Source organism: Panthera tigris, chromosome B1 (genome assembly GCF_018350195.1).
Source record: "Panthera tigris isolate Pti1 chromosome B1, P.tigris_Pti1_mat1.1, whole genome shotgun sequence".
Lineage (NCBI taxonomy): Eukaryota > Metazoa > Chordata > Mammalia > Carnivora > Felidae > Panthera > Panthera tigris.
This window is the reverse complement of record NC_056663.1, coordinates 29,102,358-29,127,064: the sequence shown is the minus strand read 5'-3', so window position 1 is coordinate 29,127,064 and position 24,707 is coordinate 29,102,358. Positions and strand designations below refer to the sequence as shown.

General features: G+C 38.6%; 1 long non-coding RNA gene across 2 annotated transcripts in view; it reads right to left on the bottom strand.

The window, feature by feature from the left end:
- LOC122237615 overlaps window positions 1-24,707 on the bottom strand; it is a 156,836-nt gene that overhangs the window by 112,693 nt on the left and 19,436 nt on the right. The window contains exon 4 of one of the 2 annotated variants that reach the window (XR_006216201.1): window positions 399-441. The exons of the other annotated variant lie outside the window; for it this stretch is intronic. This is a non-coding gene — a long non-coding RNA (uncharacterized LOC122237615). Of the gene's footprint in view, window positions 1-398; window positions 442-24,707 lie in introns of those variants that run through there. 2 annotated transcript variants of the gene reach the window in all.

The window sequence follows — 24,707 nt, the reverse complement described above, 5'->3', positions numbered from 1 at the left end:
AAATCTCCTCCAAACTGATACATAATAAAGTTAGCATTTGAAAAGACTATATAATAATACATTTCTGTAGACATTAAAATCAAAGTTAATAAAACAAAACAGAGTATGACCAATTAAAGCCCTTACTAAAACAATCAGAATAAACATTCTGAAAGAGACAGAGTTCAAAATTGTGAACTACGAGCTCAAATAAAAGTGATCTCAAAATCTGATTTTCACAGTCTTAGTAAAACTACAGAGGATATAAATCCTTAAGTCATTTCCTATGTGTGTGTACAAAGAAAAATAGTTTAGAATAAAGACTGCATGTAAGCACATGAAACAGAAAACCTAATATTTTTAAAAGAAAAAGTTAAAGAATATTCATAATTCTTCATCTAAAAGGTTGGCTTTCTTACCTTCCCTTATGATCTCCTATCTTCTCTGTCATGACCCATCAACCTACAAAAGACATGCCTTTTGGGTGAATTTCTATTAACTATATCACTGATGGGAGTCAGAATTCTCTACTTTATGAAATCACTGTTTATTATTCTTGTCTTCCTCACCACAAACTCAAATTGTGTTTTGATAAAGTATGGGCTTCCGATGCTTTTGTTTCAGCAGCTTCCTGTCCTGTTTGAGAAGGGGAGAGTCAACAGGACTCCTCACTATGGCATATTTGACCACAGGCCCTTTACTGTCCTGCCTGGGGCTCTCACCTGAAAATTATGGACTTATACCAGATGATCCCAGAGCCCCTGCCAACTCTACCTGTCAAAGGCCAGTGAAAAGAAACTGGTGCAGTAAGAGGGATTTTTTTTTAATATGGAGAGAAGATGAAATGAAACATCCATATCCTTTCACATTATCTTTTTCCATATTAACTTTTACATTTTTACTCTTAATCCTCTGGGCCTTGTTGGCCCTAGCAGCTTTTTTATCCAAAGCCCGTTTGGCACTATATCTTATAGTGTGGTCACATAATCCCAAACCCTAAATGTCTCTTATTGCTGTAAGGTAAACAAAACAAAACAAAACAAACAAACCAAAAAAAAAACCAAAAAACAAAAACAAAACAAACAAACCCAGGAACACTAAAGTTACTATTTTCAGTACTGGAGATTCGGAAATCAGTTTATAAATGATGTGTATGTCAAAGAAATGTGAATTTCTTGTCATGAAAATACATTTTGGGTAATGCATCAAACAACATTATCAGTCAGAGTTTGATCAGAAATGTGTTATTATAGAGATTTGACCATGTGCAATTATGGGAGCTGGTTCCACAGTAAGTTGCTCGTGTGTCTTCCGCTGAAGGATGAAGTCTGCAGTATCAGCATTAAGAAGAAAAATAAGGATGAACATAAAGCAGGAAGGCAAGCTATGAGGCTGACCTGCAACTTTCCATTTTGATGGTGGGAGTGCCTTGCTGGAGAAACAGGTGCCCTCATCATGGGCTAAACATGCACCTGGTCAAAAAGGAGGATCCAGGAGGAGCAAAAGAAACCATGACCCTAGGACCCACTGCTGCCACACAACACACACAGGTGAACCACAATAGTACATCTTACCCTATAACCAACTGTTCAAACATTTAAAAAATTACTCAATTAATATGGCTCTCCTTTTACCTCTATTTTTCCAATTCAAATGCAAATGTCTTTTGTGGCCCAAGTTATTTAAGAACTGAAGGAAATTCTGAAATGAACACAATCCATTCCTTGTCCATATATACCTCTTTCAATCATACTAAACTTCCAAGTTAAACAAAAAACAGCAACATAATGCAAATCATAATGCAACTGTACCTTATACAATGGAAAGTCACATTGATTTTCTCTCCAAAAGAGGATGCAAAGTCCTTTATCCATCTTTGGATGAGAGCTATTCCTCTTCTAAGTCACAGTCCCTCTCCCCCTTTGATCTTTTGTAACTTAAAACTGAGATATAAGTTATTATTTTTTCCCTTAGAGAATCTTTCATGTCGTTTTTAATTTTTTTCTCAATTTTTACTTAAATTCTAGTTAGTTAACATACAGTGTAGTATTGGTTTCAGGAGAGTTTGGTGATTCATCACTTACATACAACATCCAGGGCTCATCACAAGTGCCCTCCTTAATACCTATCACTCATTTGGCCCATTCCCTGCCCACCTCCCTCCATCAACCCTCAATTTGTTCTCAACTCTCCATTTCTTACAGTTTGTTCCTTCTCTATTTTTTTCCCTTTCCATGTGTTCATCTGTTTTGTTTCCTAAATTTCACGAGTGAAATCATATGGTATTTGTCTTTGTCTGACTTATTCTGCTTAGCATAATACATTCTAGTTCCACCCATGTTGTTGCAAATGTAAAGATTTCATTCCTCTTGATGGCTGGGTAATAGTCCACTGTAGATAATTACCATATGAGATATGTTATTATTAACACAATTTATGTCAGATAGAAGGTAAAAAGAAAAAAGAAAAAAGAAACGGTTTTTGATATTTATATCAAAAGTAGAAGGAGGGGCACCTGGGTGGCTCAGTCGGTTAAGTGTCCGACTTCAGCTCAGGTCATCATCTCCCAGTTTGTGGGTTCGAGCCTTGAATTGGGCTCTGTGCTGAAAGCTCAGAGCCTGAAGCCTATTTTTGATTCTGTGTTTCCTTCTCTGTCTCTGCCCCTACCCAGCTTGTGCGCTCTCTCTCTCTCTCTCTCAGAAATAAGAAACGAATAACCTTTTTCTTTAAATTTTTTTAAAAAATAGAAGGAAATGCACATAATTGTTATAGTTCCTATTTCTGCAATTAGTCATAGCTGATATTTATTACTTCTTTCTTCCACTATCCGTTCCATATTCTCTTTGCCCTTAGGAAGCACCTCAGCTAACTGGTCCCTTGCCCAATAGGGTGACCCAAACTTTTAATCCTGGAAGGTTCTGGACCTTAGTAATAATGCCAGTATTCATTGCTATAGCTTTATATTGACCTTAATCCCAGGGTTTGAGAGTATTAAGAAGCACCCCAAGAGATCTCCTCTCAGCCATTTTCCTCCTTACTGCTACAACGTAGTCACAATCCAAGTTTTCCCTAATAATCATTATCACTCATCCCAGCCAATGTAGTAACCCATTCTTTACCTATAAATTTTAAAAAACCATTGCCGTATCTCCTGGTAGCAATATTTCTCCTTGGAAACTAAGACTTCTAGAGCAGTGTGACATCCTGTAGAATGAAGAAGGGATCAAGGTCACTGAAGACTACCTAATGCCAAAGGGCTGAAGAGTAGCCCTAAGGTATATATGACAGTGAGGGTATACTGCTTACTAATAGGAATAAATAGACCAAGCATTCACTAGATCAATAGCCATATACCAGGTGCTTAGAAATGTGTTGATTTATTCCAGCAACAAAACCATAATTGTAAGTATACCTACAATGCAGGCTCACACCTAAGTTTATGATAATCCACTATTATCCTTTATGACCATCTTCTGCATAGACCAAATAGGCAAATTGAATGGGAAACCACCATTTCTGTGACTTTCAAGCTTATACTGGTATTACATAAAGATTTGAATTCCCCACTTGCTTTCCCCAAGAAAGCAAGGGGTTTTTTTTTTGGGGGGGGGGTTATTTTGTACCATTTAAAATAGTATCTTTATTACATACACATGGCATCACAAAACTCTTAGAGAAGTATTAAGCTTCAATAATTTCACAAGTATAAGTGTTACACACTTACAAATGACTCCTTTGAAAGTGTATTGATTTAAATTTGAATGCTTATTTAGATTTGTGAATTTTTTTTTTTAATTTTTTGTATATGACCATTTCTAGATAAATGGGTAGAAGAGGTGCCCTGTTTGGCCATCTCAATCACCTGATTAATTTTCATTAGGCTTTTTCTTCAGGTCCCATAAAGAAAAGATAATTTCATTAGATCACTCCATAATTACCACATAGATATCATGTAGCTACCAAAACATTTTCTTTGAATGATTTTAAGTCTGAGATTACAAATGGTCACTGACCATTTTGATTACTGAGCAGCAGATAGTAAAAAATTTTTTCAAATTCCAAATCAGGCTAAAATAATGAGTAGCATAGATGATGGTTATATTGAATTTTAACAAGAATCACATTGACACTTTAAGCTCTTAATCTTTGAAATGTCTTTTTTGTCAATTTGAAGCATTTCTATTATGTTACTAAAGCTTAAGACATCACTAAAACTTGCATGCTGTCTTTTCTAAAAGGTAACTGTTTCAAACAATAAGAGCAATCTACTTGTGGGATTTAAAGAAGTAAAAGACAAAAAACAAGATCACAAAAAGTGGTAAGGAACTGAGAAGTACACTGTTGGAAGGTTCTTACACAGACTGTAAAAAAAAATGTATTATTTACAGATAAATTCGAGGACTTCTGAAAATGGCAGAGTAGGAGGATCCCAAGCTCACTTCTTCCCATAGATACACCTGGATAACACCCCTCTCAGTATAAAAAAAAAACAGAAAATGACCCACAGACTGGCAGAACAGATTCTCTGCAGCTAAGTATAGAAAAGAGGCCACATCAAAAAGGTAGGAAAGGTTGAGACGTGGTCAGGAGCCAAACTGACCCAGGGAACCATCCATGGGAGGGAGGGATGCCATAGGCACAGAGAAGGGAGAGAGGAACTCTCCATGCCCAGTACCTCAAACATTGGGGACCTGCACCGGGAAGATGAATCCCCATAATATTTAGCCTTAAAAACAGAAGGGGTTCAGGGCTACACCTGGGTGGCTCAGTTGGTTAAGCATCCAACTTCAGCTCAGGTCATGATCTCACGGTTTGTGGGTTCGAGCCCCACGTCGGGCTCTGTGCTGACAGCTCAGAGCCCGGAGCCTGCTTCAGACTCTGTGTCTCCCTTTCTCTCTGCCCCTTCCCACCTCACTCTCTGTCTCTCAAAAATAAATAAACATTGAAAAAAAAATTTTTTTTAAACCCAGAAGGGGTTTAACTTTGAGAATTTCTACAATCATGTGGCTTAACATCTAGAACTTCAAAAATCAGCAGGCCTGGCTCTGGGAGAGCAGGAAAGGGATAGGAAAATGCGTTCCCACCCGTAAAGAGGAGCACAACAGCATGCCCCTTGGAGATACAATGTGGGAGCAGTGGTTTGAAAATCGCCTGAAGTACACAGGAAGATCTATTTACTAATCTCAAAACTTGCACTGGAGAGGCAGGGATCCTGGGGACACCACTCCAAGAACAAAAGAGCTGACGGGCACCATTCACCTGTCCCATGCTCCAGCTTAGATTCAGGGACACATGTAGGAAGCAGGGCAGTGCAAACACTCCACCTAGCTTACTAACCTGACCCCTGCCCTCTTCTGTGAGCCCACACCCTCCAACCCACCCTGGGCGGGAGTTTTCCCAGGCCACTGCAGGTGCCCTCCCACAGCAAACTTGCAAAAACCTTGCTAACACCACATGCCCTACCCCCTCATTCTCCATCAGACCCGCCCCCTCTTAGAATTCACAGGTGAATTCTACCAAACATTTAAACAAGAATTAATATCTATTCTTCTCAAGCTATTGGCAACAAATGGAACAGGCAGGAAAACTTCCAAATTCATTCAATGAGGACAGCACTATGGGATATCAAAACCAGATAAAAACACCACAAAAAAAGAGGGCTACAGGCCAATATCTCTTTTTAAAAATATATGTATACTGCCAGAAATTTTAATTGTTGAAAATGTGCCACAATAACAAAGGCTGAATACCCTTTGTTTCACATCTTTGTATAGATAATTGTATACATTTTTATGTGTTAAGAAACCACTGATAAATGCTGATGACTAAACCCTAGCTTATTTCCTGAGCTACATTACCACAGAAATAATAATTGGGCACCAACAACTCAACATTTCTTTTTATTATTTTTTTAATGTTTATTTTTGAGAGAGAGGGAGAGAGAGAACGAGCACGCATGAGTGGGGGAGGGGCAGACAGAGAGGATAACAGAATTCGAAGCAGGCTCCAGGCTCTGAGCTGTCAGCACAGAGACCGATGTGGGGCTCAAACCCACGAACTGTGAGGTCATGACCTGAGCTGAAGTCACACGCTTAACTGGCTGAGCCACCCAGATACCCCAACAGCTCAATACTTCTAAAGTCCAATTCACCACCTTCTGCCCCCTTCTCTATTCTTTATCTCAGGTAATGACCCAGCTGTAAACATAGCTGCCATATCAGAATTTGTTGTTCCTCTGGACCTGTCCTGCTTCCTCATCCTCCATATTCTACCAACTTCTGTCATTCAACTCCTAAATACTTCTCAACACTAGCCACTCTTCTTTATTCCCACTAAAACACTTCGCCTTTATTAAAGCTCTTATTCCTCTGGCAATGAAACAGTGCATTATCCTTCCTTCTTTCAGTCTTGTCTTTGTCACAGTACATAACTAAGTTATATATTTGGCTATGTCCATTTTCTCTTTAGCAGGAATCGGTTGTCCCCATGTGCTTAGGAATACAATACAAACTTCTTTGCACTTCCCCTCAGAGACGGTGTCCCAGATAGCTCAGGCCGTTATGATGAAATACCACACAGAATGGCTGCCTTATGAATGATGGAAATTTATTTCTCACAGTGCTAGAGGCTGGAAATCAAGATCAGGGTGCCAGGCATAGTCAAGTTACTTGGGAGACCCTTTTCCGGGTTGCAGACTGCCAACTTCATGTTGTATCCTCAGATGGCAGAGAGCACAGACAGGAGGCAAGCTTTCCCATGACTTATATAAGGGCACTCATCCCATTCATGAGGGCACCCTGCTCATGACCTCCTCTAATCCTAATCACATCCCAAAGGCCCCACTTCCTAACACCATCACATTGGGGGGCAGGGTTCAACATATGAATTTGGAGGGGACACAAATGTTCAGTCCATATCAGATTGTTCTAACTTATTACATCCATTTCTCTATAGTTCTGTTTTCTGTGTTTATATATTAATTCATGTATTAAAGCATTCACGCCTTCACTAACACTAAGTAGACTTTGTGTCAGACCTCATGTGTAAGAAAAACAAAATCCCTGACCTTACTACATTTACAATGTATTAGGGAAAAAGGTAAAAAACAAGTGTACAAGTAAATAAGTAAACATATAAATAAATAATGTAATTTCAGTAAGTGATAAGTACAGTGAAGAAAAATGAAGCAGGGTTCAATAGCATTTAATGAAGAGGAAGGGCTCCATTTTAGATGGGAATACTGGAGCAGGCCACTTTGAGAAGGAAATACACCAGTCATAACCAAAAGTAACAGCCAGTGTAAAAGCTGAGGCAGGAACTACCCTTAATAAAACAGAGAACAGCAAAAAGAAGTGGAGTGAACCAATAGAGGCATGTAGGAAGTGAGGTCAGAGGATGTCAAAGTCAGATCATGTAGGCCTTTGTAATACATGTTTGAATTTTAGTTTAGTTTATAAGAAAAAATCACTTATTCATTCATTCATTCAGCTCAACAAATATTTACTGTGTGTCTACTTTTACTGAGCGGTGTTCTGTGCACTGGAGATACAGCAATAAGCAAAAAATGAAAAAAATTCCTTTCCTCACTGAGCTTCCTTTCTATGGGAGAGAAGAAAATAAAGGATAAAGTAAATTATGCAGTGTGTTGAAAGAAGTAGGGTAAAAAAAAACTGGAAAAAAGTTTGGGGAATAGCTATGATCTTAAATAGGGTGGTCAGGGTAGGCCTTACCAAGAAGGTGATATTTGACAAAAACTGGGAGGAATTGAGAGAATGACCATGATAAAATCTGGATAGAGAGCATTCCATACTAAGAGAACAGCCATGCATACAGGCCTAAGGAAGGATGTGTGGCATGCCTGAGGAACAGCAAAAAGACCAGTATAGCTATAAAGGAGTCCTCATTCACTAATACGGGAAAGAACAAAGGTTTGGAGCAGGTTTGAGGGGGAGGGAACACAAGTGAAAGTTCAGATGAGTCTGTTAGATATCCAGGGGGAGAGGTCTGGTATGCAAATGAATAGAGAAGTCTAGGCTCTGAGAGAGAGAAATACAGTTTGGAGGTGGTATAGTTTAACTTTTATTTCAAAATTATAAACTGTGGCTGTCTCACATTGCTTCAAAGGATTTGAAGGTACTTGTGGTGTGGCCCATGGTTACATAGCTTTTCTGCCTTGTATGTAAACACACCCTAAAAGACAATCCTATTCCTAGGAAACAATTCTAGCATAGTCTGAAACAGCACTGGCCACCAGAAACATTTTTATGTATTTATATGTAATTTATATGTATTTATATGTAATTAAATTTTTTCTGATTTGGGGATAATAAAATAGGATAATTAATATCTCTTTTAGCTACCTCTCGAGTGGTAATCAATAAAACAATAGTTACAAAGCTTTCATTATATAATTAAAAAAATTATAACCTGAACTTTGAAGTCTAACTAGATTTTGAGAAGGGAAAGGAAATATGGAATCCAAAGAATTGTATCAAATACATAATGAAGATTACAATGAACAAGATTGAGAAGCCCTACTTAGCCACCAAATGGAATGGTTTTGTGAGTTAAGACTGAAAGTAATATCAAACTGATCACACTTGCCCACCCTCAGCAATGGTGATCTTGCTGGTTTTGTCTTTCCTAGACCCAGCCTGCTGCCTGCCACCTTATACCTTGCCAAAAGACCATGTCCTTGCCTCTTAACCAATCATCTTAAAAAGGCAAATGAGAAGGCTGGGAACCCAAAGCTATAGCATGGACAAGATACCAAGGCCTAGTCTCTAAAATAGGACTCACATTAGCAAACTTTTCCCCGGAGATGGCATTGCCACAAAGGCCATTATGGTATTTGAAGTCACAAGTCCACTCTAGGACACAATCCCAGGGACAATTCCATTCAGACACAAACTCCCAAATCATTTTCCCCAGAGAACAGAAGTCTTGGGAACCTTGTCGACATGAGCTGAAGAGAAACATAGTCCCAGGGATCATTGCCAATTCCTATGGCAACACTGAAATAAACAAGAAAGTTGGTCACTGCTTGCTTTTGCTTTATGTTATTTTGTTTGTTTGTTTGTTTGTAGGCTGGTGAAGCTAATGTTGTAGAGAGGAAAAATGATAATATTAGACATCACATAATTACCAGAGCACTGTGCTTGAGTAAGTGAACAGGGAGAGAGGTTCCAATAGAACAGGAGAGAGACCAGCTTCACATGGGAGCATGAAGTTTTCATCTACCGAAACAGGGGGAAGGCACACTATATAATGCAGAGATCGGTAGGTGGAAGTTTTCAGCACTGGAACACGATGATCACATTTATATTCTCTCCCCTGTGAAGTGACAAGACTGTAGGGAAAGAGCTGAAGCAAGACACTCGGAAGTCTTTATTAGTACTCTGGGTAGGGGAGGAGGGTGGACTTGAACTTGAATGGGAGCTGTGGATGTGATACAAAGTCACAACTGGGATATGTTTTAAAGTAATACCCATGGAAATTACCTTAGATTTGACAAGGGGGTGTAAGTGAGAAAGAAATTTCAAGGATGAAATTTCTAAGCTTTTGGTTTGTTAGAACTAGGAGGATTTTAAAATGTGGGATTTTAAGCCCAGAGGTTTACTTGTGACATTTTAGTTCTGAGAAGCCTATGGTTGAGCCAAGGTGGTCACATAAGGCAGGCAGTAGTCGACAGCACCTCACAGATGATGAGCCCGAAAAAAACACAAGTCTCCAGACAACACTGTGTAGAAGCGGACTCATACCAATTCTCAAAGAATTTTGTAAACCAGGTGTTAAACACAACCACTTTTAAAAATTAAATTAAAAGGCAAAAGATTTATATGATCTGAAGAGAAACCAGACTAATGAATGAAATCTTGCCATTTGCAATAATGTGCATGGAACTAGAGTGTATTATGCTAAGTAAAATAAGTCAGTCAGAGAAAGACAAACTTCATATGATTTCACTCCTATCTGGAATTTAAGAAACACAACAGATGAACATATAGGAAAGGAAGGAAAAATAAGATAAAAACAGAGAGAGAGGCAAACCATAAGAGACTCTTAAATACAGAGAACAAACTAAGAGTTGCTGAAGGGGAGCTGGGTGGAGGGATGGGGTAAATGGGAAATAGGTGACAGGCACTTGTGGGGATGAGCACTGGGTGTCTTATGTAAGAGATGAATCACTGGGTTCTACTCCTGAAACCAAGACTACACTGTGTGCTAACTAACTTCAATTTAAATAAAAAATAAATTTAAATTAAAAAATTAAGATCAACTTATAATTAAATTATATTAAAAACATAGGTAATAGATACTCAAAACTCATGGCTTTCTAGTTACTTTACTACATTTTGCTATGATCTACACTCTTGAGATTATTTACATCTATGTGTCTTCACATTTCTTCCCAAATCCCCATTCAGCGTCATCACAGAGGGAGCTTGAAATCTGTCATGGTGGGAGTATTTACACCACGGTAATTGGCAAATGCTTCAAATTTGAGCTTTATTTTCCCTAGAGAGCTGGTTACTAAGTATTAACTAGCACACTACCATCTGGAGATATATATTTGTTTGTCATCAGAGACGGTATTTATTCAGTTACTGAGATAAGTATAAATAGAGTGGCACAGTCAGATGAGTGTCCAACTTCAGCTCAGTCATGATCTCGTGGTTCCTGAGTTCAAGCTCCACATCGGGATTTCTGCTGTCAGCATTGAGCCGGCTTTGGATCCTCTGTCGTCCTCTCTTTGTCCCTCCCCACTCACACTCACTCTCTCATAGATGAACATTTAAATTTTTAAAAATCTTCACTTAAAAAAATAAATAAATAAAATAGAGTAGAGAAGGCCAAGACTGCACATTCAGATCAGAACAGAAGGTAAAATCAGAAAAAAAAAGAAAAAAAAGACTGATTTTCAGTGGTCATCCTGAGTCTCGGGATAAAAAACCAAGAGTACATGACATCCTGGAAGATGAGGAAAGAATATATATACAAAATGTGATCTACTACAGCAACGTCTGATGCTAAGTAAGTTGATACTGAGAACTGACCATTCACTTTGGCCTTATGGGAGGTAGTTAGTGACACTGTATTAGTATCAGTGTCAGTATAAAAGTATAAAAAGTATAAGTATCAAGTATAAAAAGGAGTTTGGCTGCAAAAAGAAGCAGAAAAATGAGACAGTAGCTAGGGGAAGATGTGGGTCAAGAAAGTTTTGTTTTGTCTTGAAAGAAAGGAGATATTGTGCCATATTTGCATTCTTATGCAGAAGACCCAGCAGGTAGTATGAATTGCTACTGCAGGATGGAGAAGGACCAACTACAGGACCAAAGTCTCTGAAAAAGTAAGAGGATAGGATGGAATGTAATCAGTGGAGGGTGTGGCTTATACAGGAACAGATTATCCATCGCAGCATGAATTCCAAGGTGGAGCATGTGATGTAGGAAATCACAATATGCCACCCCAAAATATGCCACGTGGGTGTAAGAATTATTTTGAAAAGGAGGCAAATGAGAATTAACAGATACAGGGGTGCCTGGGTGGCTCAGTTGGTTAAGCATCCAACTCTTGGTTTTGGCTCGGTCATGAGCCCACAGCTCATGAGTTTGAGCCCCACATTGGGCTCCATGCTGACAGCATGGGGCCTGCTTGGGATTCTCTCTCTCCTCTCTCTCTCTCTCTCTCTCTTTCTCTGCCCCTCCCCTGCTCGTGCTCTCTCTCTCTCAAGACAAATAAAAAATAAACTTTAAAAAAAAAAAAATTGACAGATACAGAAAGAAGTCTTCCCAGAGCTTCCCTTATCTAAGAAGAGAAACATCTGCCAAATGAGGGTTGCCATAACTTTCCTCTTGCAGGGAAACTTCAGGCCATAAAGAAGACAGAAACTCAGTGGGGACATGGACAGACACAAATTTTACTTCATTAGTCACCCCCATGTAGTAACCTGCCCACAGTTTTGCTGCCCCTCGAAGCCTAGAACGTTCTTCCTTTGTCTCTCACTTCTCTACAAATTAATTGTTCTTTGTGAAGATTGTATGAGCCCAAATTCTAACCACTCCTTTGAATTTCTCATCATTGAGTTCTCCGACATGTAAACACAGTGCACATGTTAATAAATTCTATTTCTGTCTTGTTAATCTGTCTTTTTTAGTTGTTTTTGGTTTTTTGTTTTGTCTTTGCTTGTTTGTTTGTTTCAGGCCTAACCACTGAACCTAAGAAGGTAGAGGAAGCTTTTCTCTTCCCTATAGCGGGTATAGGTGAAATGTTCCACCCAACCACTTGTCTACCTAACCCACACCCATACTTCATGTTTCAGCTCAAGTGTAATTGGTTCCAGTAAGCATCCTGGGCCCCCCAGCTATGGCCAACTGGTCTCATCTGTGCTCCCCTAGCATCCTAACAAAGTGCACAACATGTCACTTTCAAAACACATTGACATGATCCCTTTCCAGGCCCTTCTCATTCATGACCTGGTGCTCCTTAGCAGAGCACCTCATGCGTCAGCCCCAGCACAGTGCTGGCATGTAGGAGACCCTTAATAAATGTTATTAAATGGGATGAAACTGAAGAAGGGCAGCAGATATAAAGAAAAGGAAACAATAAAGGAAAAGGCATCACTATTTACCAGGGATCCCATTCAGATACAAATCACAGGGGATTTCTATCTTGAAGATGCAGAAATAATGAAAATTAAATTTGTAAAAATTAAACAGAAGAGAAAATACAAGAAAGCCTGGCAAAAGAAAATATGTCATGCTTTGGTATTAAGTAGCCTTCAAATTCAATTTCAGAATACCAGCCTTCAAAGAAAAATAGATTTTAAAATATCTCACAAAAATATTACTCAAAAGTAAGTGTGGTTTTCAAGCAAATGATTTTGGATCATTTTTCAATACTAAGTTTATTTTGAGAGAATCAAAAACACTGTTATCTTGTCATCTGTTCTCCAGATTTTTTTCCCCTAGTCATTTCTTTGCCTTTCCTATCACCTTAATTTAAAAGCAATCAAATGTGCTGTCACAGACACTAGATTATAACTTTAGGTACAAAACAAATAATGAGCAACTCTTTACAAAAAGAGAGTGCATAACCACTGACTGCAGGTAATATAACTAAGGAGAAAAGGCAGGCTAGAATTTTCTCTGATAACCTCCCTCAATATGAAATTGGTCCTCCAATCTCCAAAAACCCCAGGCTCTGTACTTAATAAGCAGACCTAAATATATTCCTCTTCTCCTAAGAGGGATGCAAGAACTGTGAGCCCAGAGAACTTGCTTCTTTTGGATCCCTCCTAAGGCAGACACCAGGCCTCAAACTCAGCACAAAGAGAATTATGCATCTGACTCTGGCAATCCTTGGAGGGCACTGAATAATTAATTTTCCACTTTCCCCACCCCCACCCCCAACATCCTACCTGATTCTTACCTAAAATCCCTGCACAAAATACTGCTCCTTACTGTTTCAGAAGTCAGGATTCCTCTATTCCAATATTTCCCAAACATGCCCTTATCATGTGAGTTACCTGGTGTGCTCTAAAATATAGATTCTCTCAAGACTCATTTGGAGACTGATTCCTCAGGTTTGGGATGGAGCCCAGTCTGTTCCGTTAAAATGTACATGTCCTAAATGAGAGATAACAGCCTGAGCTTTTGTTTTATTCGTCTTGTTTATATGTGACCTCTTTCAGAGAAGCATTTGAGGTGCCTAGCCACAAAGTGGACTAAGAGAAACTTCATCAATTCACAGTGTGATAAGACGCATCCCAAGCTGTCATTGCTCTCCTGGGTCATCAGCAGATCTGTTGTGCACCCAGTGCTCACCCCCTTAGCATTAACAGAAGAGTCCTAGGCCAGGAGTCGATCAACAGTGGACTTCACTCTCAGCCATTCAGCCTCAGCTGTGTGAACTCTGCAACTTATTGAAGACTCTGGGCTAACACATTTCTCAACTAGAAAGTGTTGGATTTCATGATGGGAGAGGGCAGCAGCCTACCTTAAAGGCAAAACAGGCCCATCCATCCTGACCTCTCTGAGGCTTCTAGGGAAAAGTGCTAAATATGATGGATAACTATCCCACAACGCTCAGGGACCCTTCTCTGAGCAAATTCAAACCTAAAACACTCCCTTTTGCCATTTGTTATTGAATTGCATCCCCCTCCCCCGCAAGAATATGTTGAAGTCCTAACTCCCACTATCTTACAATGCGACCTTATTTGGAAACAGGATCCCAGCAGATGTCATCACGTGAGGATGGCGCCATACTGGATTAGGATGGGTCCCAATTTATGACCAATTTCCTTATATGAAGAGGGAAGTTTGGACACTGAGGAAACAGCTATGTGAGGAAAGAGGCAAGCCTGAGTGATTTATCTATAAGCCAAAGGACACCAAGGATGGCTGGCAGCTCCTGGAAGCTGGAAGGAGGCCAGGAAAGCTTCTCCCCTAGAGCCTTCAGGAAGAATATGGCCCTAGCCACCTTGATTTCAGACCTCTGGCTTCCAAAGCTCTGAGAGGATAACTTTCTGTTGTTTTAAGCTACCTAGTTGGTGGTACCTCATTATAGCAACCCTTGGTAACTAATTCACCATTTACCTGATAAAACACAACCACAGAACCATGGGAGTTCAAACAATATTTAACTTAGAGCCAAAACTCATACACTTATCTACCTCTTTAAAAAGCATTTTAGGGGTGCCTGGGTGGCTCAGTTGGTTAAGCGTCTGACTCTTGATATCTCCTCAGGTCATGATCTAGTGATTGTGAGATCAAGCCCCATGACAAGCTCCATGCTGAGCATGGAGCCTACTTGAGATTCTCTCTCTACCCTTCACTGTTCCCATTCTCCTTCTCTCTCCCAAAAAATAAACACTTAAAAATATATAAAAAGAATTTTTTAAAAAGCAAAAGTGGGGGCGCCTGGGTGGCTTGGTCGGTTAAGCGTCCGACTTCGGCTCAGGTCATGATCTCACGGTCTGTGAGTTCGAGCCCCGCGTTGGGTTCTGTGCTGACAGCTCAGAGCCTGGAGCCTGTTTCGGATTCTGTGTCTCCCTCTCTCTCTGCCCCTCCCCTGTTCATACTCGTCTCTCTCTGTCTCAAAAATAAATAAACGTTAAAAAAAAAAAATAAATTAAAAAAAAAAATAAAAAGCAAAAGCGGAGTTTAAAAAGTGTACATACAAAGCAACCTTCCCCCAACTCCTGCCTCCTACCATCCTTAATTACACTTCATGTGACACTGAAATCCAATGTTGTTAACACACCTCCCCAGCAGTTTACAAATAGTGGGAAAGGAAAGGAACTGAGCATGTAGGAATGAAAATATTTGGCATGCTAATCAACTGCAAAAATAGCTTTATCAGGCTGGAATGAGATTGGGGTTTTGTCGATGTGACTGCCAGACAAAAATATTTAATGTTCTAGGAAATACTCTGGAGTTTTGCTATAATGTTACCCATTCTAATTCAGAATTCGATGTATGGGTTCATCCTGGATGTCCTCCAAATTGGGTTTATTATGGAAGATCCTCAGGGAGTCTTCTTTTAACAACTCATACACCTAAAACCTGGGAACAAAGAATGCCTCCAAGCAGTCAGGCTCCTATGGACCCCGTCTCATTTTGGTCACTGTGGAAGCACTAAAATATTATAAATAGACCAGGAAAATGGGGGAATTGCAGTCTTCCAAACAGAACTTACTATACATCATTTGTTTCCTCTCTATAAGGATTGGCTGCTAGCCATCAAATTTTCCAAAGACAGAGAGAAATTAACTATTCCCCCTGCTTCTTGTACTACCAAACAACTCACTCACTGAGGAATAAATACTCCCGTACATCTGGTCTCCCAAATAAGATCTCTAAGACTTTCCTCCAGGAAACATACAAATAAAAAAATAGAGGCAGATGAGATAAAAGAGGTCTCGTGGAGAGCAGCATGTTAGTGGGGAGCAGCATGTTAGTGAGGAGCTTGCTAGAAAGTTGTCAGGACATTTGGTGCCTCTGTTAGTTTTGTGTATGATTCCTAAAAAATATCCTGTCCCTGGGTTTTGTTTGTTTATTTTGTTTTTGTTTGCTTGTTTGTTTGTATGTTACTGAGGTGGTGAGGGGATTAATTTCAATCTGCAGAAAGTTTCTTTTAATTGGCCCTTGTGAAAATGTTGAAGAGTAATATAATTTCCATGCTAATATACCTCTATTGTCATTTCCCTTTAGTACTCATCTATGAATAGCATAATTTGAATGAACAAGTGCCCAAATTTTTAGTGGGCTGATATAAAATATACATAGCATAAGAATGCCAGGAATCCAGGGCCCCCCATTCATGAAGAAATGGTACTGGTAAGTTTACTCAGGGCCACCAAAAAATAAGAGCCACTGACTTGACTGTAATTGACTCTAAATTCTGTCTCTAGATTTGGCAGAATAATCCTATAGCTGGAACTCAGATTTAACAAAAATCACTGCATGAGTACAAGTCATTATTAGGCAATTATAGTTTCTAATGATATGATCATTTATATTTATACTGATAATATAATTAGTCCTAATCAGATTATGGGCTCCAATAGACTAAATATTTCTTTTTTTAAGTGTTCCTCATGCCAAGTGTTCCTCATTCCAGTGTAAGGGAATTACATTGTTATTACCTACAAGACAAAATATGCTTGTAGCCTTCTCCATATTTCTTAATACATAGAATAAGGTGAAGTAAAACACTCCACAAACAAAGCTTTCTTCTTGAGTTCCTTCCACTGCTTAACAGACACACACACACACACACACACACACACACACACTCCAGAGGCATTAATGACTTTTACATTTGACTGCCCCTTCAGTGCAGACATGTGTTATTTTCACCACAGAGCACTGGAATCTTGAACTGAAAAGAAGTAAACACTGGGCATATATTTTTCCTCAAATCTGTATTCACTCACATAGCAGCCAATAGTTTTAACCTCGTTAGATAGAAAAGTTCTTCTCAGAGCTTCTTATGGGATCTTTTTCTTCCCTGCTAGTTCAACTTTCCATATCCCAACCCTGAGCTGAATTCTCTATCTTATCCTTCGGGCTACAGAAACTTAAAACAACTCACATGTAGGAAACATAGGTCCACCAGGCAAATTAAAAGTGAAACTTTTGTTTCAAAAACTTTTGAATCTTAATTCCAGCATTTCCCTGTCTTAAATGTTCTATCAATTTTTACACTTTTTCTCTGGACATTTAACAAATTGAATCACTATATTATGCTCAAAACTCTTAAACTCTTTTGTAGATCTACCTTTACGCCCATTCTATCTCCATATAACTTATACTTAAGTCATGTGTTATAGTATCTCTAATAGTAGAGAAGCAAAATCAGACCGTGGCTAAGACAAGGGCTCTGTAGTCAGTCTGCTCTGAATTCAACCCCAACTCTTATCAAGTACTATCTGTGTGACCTAGGGCACTTTACTTATCTAGTCTGTTCCTCAGTTTCATCATCTATGAGAATAATTTATATATCTTTTTCATAGGCCCATTATAAGGATTTACTGAGGGATTTTTCAATAAGCAATCAGAGGGGCATGTGGGTGGCTCAGTTGGTTAAGCATCCAACTTTGGCTCAGATCATGGTCTCATGGTTCTTGGGTTCGAGCCCTGCCTCAGGCTTATTGACGTCAGGGTGGAGCCTGCTTCAGATCCTCTGTCCCCACCAACCCCCTGCCCTTCCCCAGCTTACTCTCTCACTCTCTTTCTGTCTCAAAAATAAAACCTTTTTAAAAACAATCAGAAATATTCAAGAAACTAAACACAAAATACAAAAAATTAACTAAATCCCACACGGAGGGCAGTGGACTAAGAATAGATGGAAAAATTCAAGGTAAAAAGGTGAAAGCCAAACTCAAAAAGACATGTCAGCATGCAAAAGAAAACTATAAGCAGATTAAAATAATTGTAGAGAATATGGACAATATAAAAGATGAAGAGAAAGGTGACATCATATGGTACTTTCTATGAGAGATGTCTCATAGAAAGAAATAGTTGTCTCTGGAGAAGAACCTCGAACAAAAGGAAGAAAATGTAACAGCAACCCAGTAGAAGAAAATGTTTCTAAACATACAGAAGTCCAGTATATGCAAATCAAAAGAGGCTACTATTTTCCAAGAAAAATCAAAGTAATGTTACACCTAACAATTTCGTGATAGCATTTTAGAACAGCAAGAACAATGATAATGATAGAATTCATTTAACCACCTCTTACCTCTTTCCCACCTCCCACCACCCACCACCTCTTACAGAAAAATAAAAATCAGCCTAATCTCTTACTTCTCTTCTGCAATATTAAATGTCAGGACTAAATTACGCAAAATTCAAGCTATCGTTGAAGTTCAAAATATAAAGCATTTCAGCCATGCAAAAAGACTCAGAAAACACACATCTCTAAAGGAATTCCTTGAAGCACTCCAACTGACCAAGAGAACAGAGCTAATAGGGTCCCTTAAGGCCTGTTAAAAAGAGATATTAAGTCTAAGAAGTCTAATTTTAAGTCTGGATATAAAGTTGTAAAGCAAAATACGTCCTCAAAGAGAAGATATATGATATTTAAAAAATAATGTGAGTACAATTGGTAATGTCTAAAATACAGGAGCATCAGTATAGAAGACTGAGAAGTCAGAGAAGGTAGTGGATGCTGTGGAATTGGAGAAAAGAAAGGTGTCCTAGATTTCATATGTCAAAGAGGAGGACCCAAAAGAAAACCCTTCAAGTATCACATATTAAACACAATTTGAGGAAACTTTTGAATTTCATGGAATGGAAATATAGACTTCTCAAAACATTTGACAGTATAAAAGCAAGGACAATAGATAGAAAATGAAAGAAACTTCTAGGGAGGCATTTCTATTAAGGTATCAAAAACAAACAGAATTAACACCAACTATAGCAAATATGTCAGCTATGACCCTGGTATTAGGTAAATGAACATTATATGAGCTTCCCAATAAAAAGACAAATAGTCTCCTGTTTGGTTACAAAATTGGGGAGATGGGGAGTGAACTCTTACATATAAAATAGAAGCAACCAAAACATATTGATATGAGATGATTTTTTTTTTTTTTTAACGAACAGGCAGAGCATTTTTGTCAAAAAAAGCTACCTATGGTCAAATATTAAAGGCAGATAAAAGTAATTCTAAGTAAATACTACATGAGACAAAATCAAGTATAGGATAATGATAGCATGTAAAATAATACAACTACCATATACCACTACTAACCACAATAACCACTAATAAAAATACAATTTCCATTAAGTGTTAAGCACCAAAATAATATTGTACCATTGTGTATAAGAAAAAAATTATTACACATTTAAGGGAAGTATTAAAAATAATATTAGCAAGAGCCTTTAGCATATCTCTGAAGGCTCTAGGAGAGTATTCTGCCTTGCCTTCTCCTAGGTTCTGGTGGTTGCCAGCATTTGTGACATTCCCTGGCACCCCATAGCTATTAGTTAATCATTCCAATCTCTGCCTCTGTCTTCACCTGGCCTTCTTACCTATGTGTCTCTGTGTTCACTGGTCTGCTTATAAGGACACTAGTCATTGGATGTAGGGCTTATCTTAATCTGAGTTCATATTAACTAATTACACCTGCAAAGACCCTGTTTGCAAAGAAGGTAACACTCTGAGGTCCCTAATAACATGAATTTTGAGAGGACAGTAGTCAATTCAGCATATTATGCTATAGAGAAAATCCTAAGAAATCTCCAGCTTTGGAAATATTACAGATCACTTCCTCTGGCTGTGACAAAATAAAGCAGAAAAAGAATTACTTTGACATTTTAGAATTTCCTCCTAAAGTACTCTCAAGGCTGAGGAGGAAATGAGATGGGTACACAATGTAAAAATAATGGTGAAAACTATACTTATACAAATGTAAAGAATACTGTCTAAAATGCACTCAGAGGAAAATTTGTTTTTAACATATTTCTTATTAAAAGTGAAGTGATTAAATAAGCTAAGCTTTCAACTCTAGATATGAGGGAAATAAGAAAATGAAGTAGGAAAAAGAAATAACAAAGACAAAAGAAGATCTTAAAGATACAGCATCTAGTAAAATTGATAAATAAATCTAATTTTGGACAGTTATTCCAAAATACTGATAAAATAGACAAACGTCCAAGCAGGATAAGCAGGGGGTAGGACTAGGATGGGGAGGGAGAGAGAAAGAGAGAATGGCTGAAAAGACAACAAAACATTGGATGGTTAATGGGACAAAATCACAGTAAACAGGAGGGTTCTTAAACAGTACAAATAATGCTGCAGTTGTAATCATCAATCAGTATAGAATCAAGAAGGAGACCCCCCACCCCCGCCTTCAGGAGTGGGGCACCCATCTCACCCACTGCCAGGAATATGAATGCATTTGGAGGCCATGTCCAGGAGCTGGATTTGTGCAAGGTCCAAAGGAGCCCCCTCACCCAAAGTCACACTCCCCTTCCTGGGGGCAGCACATGCATGTGATGACTGGTCAACTGGGGAAACTCTGAAGAGCCATCCCAGCCCTAGAGCACCCTAGAGCATCAGCTGAAGCCTCTGTTGCCACTATATCACAGTTCATTCCTCCTGCCCAGTTGCTGGCCCCCACATTCACAGTGTACTCCACACACAAATCTCAAAGGTTCCTCTGAGTCCATGTCCCAAGGAACCAGAACTGCAATGAGAACTCTTTATGTCCAGTTCACCTCTGTCTTCCTTTGTTCTTCCTACTGTTCTGACCACAAATAGTGTCTGGTACAAAACAGGTAATCAATATTGCTGAAAGCACCAATAAATAAAGTGGGGCGGGGGGCTGGTGGTGGGGGAGGAAAATATAATTAATAAAACCAACTCCAAAAGATATTGAAGCCTGAAAATATTATTTGCAGAAGAAACTGGAGGTGTGGAAAAGGTATAAAATTGTCCCCTGATCCATCCCTCCAAGGATACCTGACCTAATTGTTTCATCAATCAAAAATTTTAAGGAGAAAATAATTATAGACCATAGAAAAATGTGGCTGTCTTCTCAAATCACTTTATGGAACAAACATATTCCTTATCCAGATATTAAAATCTGACAAAGCAACTACAGATCAATTTCCTTGTGGATATCTAGGAAAATCTTAGATTAAAATCCTGGCAAATCAAATACAAAGAATATTAAAAGAAAAAAGAATCGTGATTAAGCAAAGGTATACTCTAAGAATGCCGAGATGTTTCAACATAGAGAAATCTATTACCTTGAATCACCACATCATTAAGTCAAAAAATAAAAACTATATAAGCATCTCCAAATATGCTAGAAAGGCAAGGGGCCAAATTATCTCTTTTCCTAATAAAATTCTTGAAAACCAACTACAGAATAATACTTTAGTAATATAAAGAAGAATATCTATCTAAGACATCAAGCCATAACATTCTTCTCAAAAGTCAATACTCTTAGGGGTGCCTGGGTGGCTCAGTCTGTTAAGCATCTGGCTCTTGATTTTGGCTCAGGTCATGATCTCACAATTCGGGAGATTAAGCCCTGTATGGGGTTTCACACTGAGAGTGCTGAGCCTGCTTGGGATTCCCTCTCTCCCTCTGTGTATCTCTCCCTCTCTCTCTCTCTCTCTCTCTCTCTCTGTCCCTCCCCTGCTCACATGCACTCACACTCATGCACATGTGATCTCTTACTCTCGCAAAATAAACATTTTATTTTTAAGTCAATAGTTTTAGATTAATGATTGCCAAACACTGGGCTGGAGGAGGGCTTTGTAAGGACAACTACATACATATGTAAATTTTTATTTGCCTATAGGCAACTACAAAAACTATTTTAAAAATCCAAAACAATCCGTTATAACAAACTGAGGCAATACGTATTTGAGACAAATATGTATTTAACAAGTATATTATCTCTGATAAATAAATGACTTACAAAATTAATAAGAACAAGTTGAACACCGAAAGGAAAATTGGGTCAGGAATACAAATAGGCAATTCACAAAAGAAGAAATGAAAAGATCCAATAAATATATGAAAACAAAAAAACATACATTCAACTTTAGAAATAATAAAATTGTAAATTACTACACCAGTGAAAAACCATGGTGTTAATACAGATCTCAAATAGATGTTTCTACCTTTCTTAAGAGCAGCTTGATAACATGTATCAAAAGTCTTAATATTTATAAATTTTGATTCAAGTAAGTCTGCATTTACAGATAGGAGTCTCAGTAATGTCACAAGATATACGCATAAAAATGGTTAGTTTTTTATAATATAAAAATAAAAACAATCTAAATATTCAGAATTAGAAAATGGATAAGTAAATTATGATCCATCTACATGGTGGAATTGTTTACTATCTCTAAAAATAAAATTTACTAAAAATTTTTAATAACAGGAAAAATGTTTGATATATAATATAAAGTGACAAAAGCAAGATACCAGTGTGTAGTGTATGATTCTATCCAAAAAACAAAAATGATTTTATTTATTTATTTTGAGAGGGGTGGGGGGGAAGACAAAGGGAATCCCAATCAGGCTTCTCACTGTCAGTGCAGAGCCCAACACGGGGCTCGAACCCATGAACAGTGAGATCATGACCTGAGCCGAAATCAAGAGTCAGACACGTAACCGACTGAGACAGCCAGGTGCCCCCAAAAGATGAAAATCTTTTTCTTGGAAAAAGGAAACATGACATAAGATCAAGAAGGGTTTTCCCTCAGTTGTGAGATTATAATGGTCTTTTCTGCCTTTTTGTACTATTTTGCATTGTACACATTTCATTAAATGAATATATATTGCTTTTACAGTTGGGGCAAAAAGCACATTAAAAAATGCATTTCCAGGGCTCCTGGGTAATTCAGTCAGTTAAGCATCTGACTTCGGCTCAGGTCATGATCTCACAGTTTGTGAGTTCTAGCCCTGCGTCGGGTTTTTGTGGGCTCAGTGCTGACAGCTGGAGCCTGCTTCAGATTCAGTGTCTCCCTCTCTCTGCCCCTTCCTCCCTTCCCCCCCTTCTCAAAAATAAATAAACGTTAAAAGTTTTCTTTTTTTTTTTTTTTTAACGTTTATTTATTTTTGAGACAGAGAGAGACAGAGCATGAACGGAGGAGGGTCACAGAGAGAGGGAGACACAGAATCTGAAACAGGCTCCAGGCTCTGAGCTGTCGGCACAGAGCCCGACGCGGGGCTCGAACTCACGGACCGCGAGATCGTGACCTGAGCCGAAGTCGGACGCTTAACCGACCAAGCCACCCAGGCGCCCCAAAAGTTTTCTTTTTTAAAGTTGCATTTCCTCCACTCTGATGACAGAGAAAATCCTTTGCCTTTTAAATTTTCTGTTAAGAGAAGTACTATGTAAGACTCATTGGCCTAGTAGCCAGATACTCTCCTGGGCACTTGAGTGATGCTTCACAAGTGATACAAGGCTCTTTTCCGAATGCTGTGGAATAATATGTGGGACAGGGAAAAAAAAAACAAACAAACGGAAAAACCTTGAGAGTACAGACTGTTAATAACCTCCAGGGCTCCCGGAAATCCATGCATGTATTTAATTTGAACAAATTAATCCTTTAAGACATGAGCCTTCCATAGCCTATGATGCCATTTCCCACTTAGAATATTGGGGCCAGGTGGAATTAGGTTAAACTGCATTTTGTAGATAATTTTGAAAGGTAAAAATGGGAGGAGGAGGAGGAGGATTAGGAATATTGGGTGGGGATGGAGGAAGAAAGGAAGGGTGGGAGGGAGGGAAGAGGGGAAGTTGAATAAGGGCCTAAGAGGAAGTCAGATCTGCATTGCTTTCATTCCTGCTGCTTATACATAAAAGACTTCACTCTGAAGAGACAATAACCAGCTCTGTGGCCCCTCCAGACCCAAATGTGCCCATTGTTAACCTCATTCTACAGAAGAAGAATCTTTCAAATAAATCAACACAATAGCTCATCTAACCTTATACTTGGTCGATAATCAAGGTGGGGAGAAAAGCCAAGATTCTGATCTCCTGTCTTGTATCAATTTTAAAGCAGTGTCCCATTGTATATTAAAGACTTCTATCATGCTAAAGTGCAGGAAACTAATTGGAATCATTCTGGCTTTCGTGACTCATAAACTTAATGCTCTTTTAGCATCATTTTGGCTGAGCAGATTTCCTAACCACAGTTTAATAGCAAAAGACATTTAAAATAACAAGCTCAAGTCTTTCCAACCTCTCCAATTAGAGTAAAATAAATTGGCTCTTAGAATTAGAGGCTGTGCCTTCTCTGGCTATGGAATATCTCATTGGTTTCTCGTATCTTAACTATGAAGGAAAATGACAATTGCTAATACTCCATTTTCATCTTGCTCCTAGCTACCAAATATTCCTACTCAAACTGAAACCACCTGCTTGGTCATGTACTTTAACTGGGATCATTTTTTCATTGTTTGGTTGACTTTTCTTCATTAGTTATTGTAGCTTTCATTTTGTCTCTAAGAAAGGCTATGAGGTTTGGTTTGTTATGTCTGGAACAATCAAAAGGATTTTCATGTCATCATTGTCAGCTAATATTTACTGAGTTCTAGGCTTCGTTTAAACCAAACTACAGATGAGTCTTCCCTATATCTTTGTATTTTAAGGAATAATAGGTAATCACATTGCTGTAGAGTGTCTTTGGTGACCTTTTTGTCCTTATCATTTATTTGGTGGAAATAGTCTCTGATCATAAACCAATTCT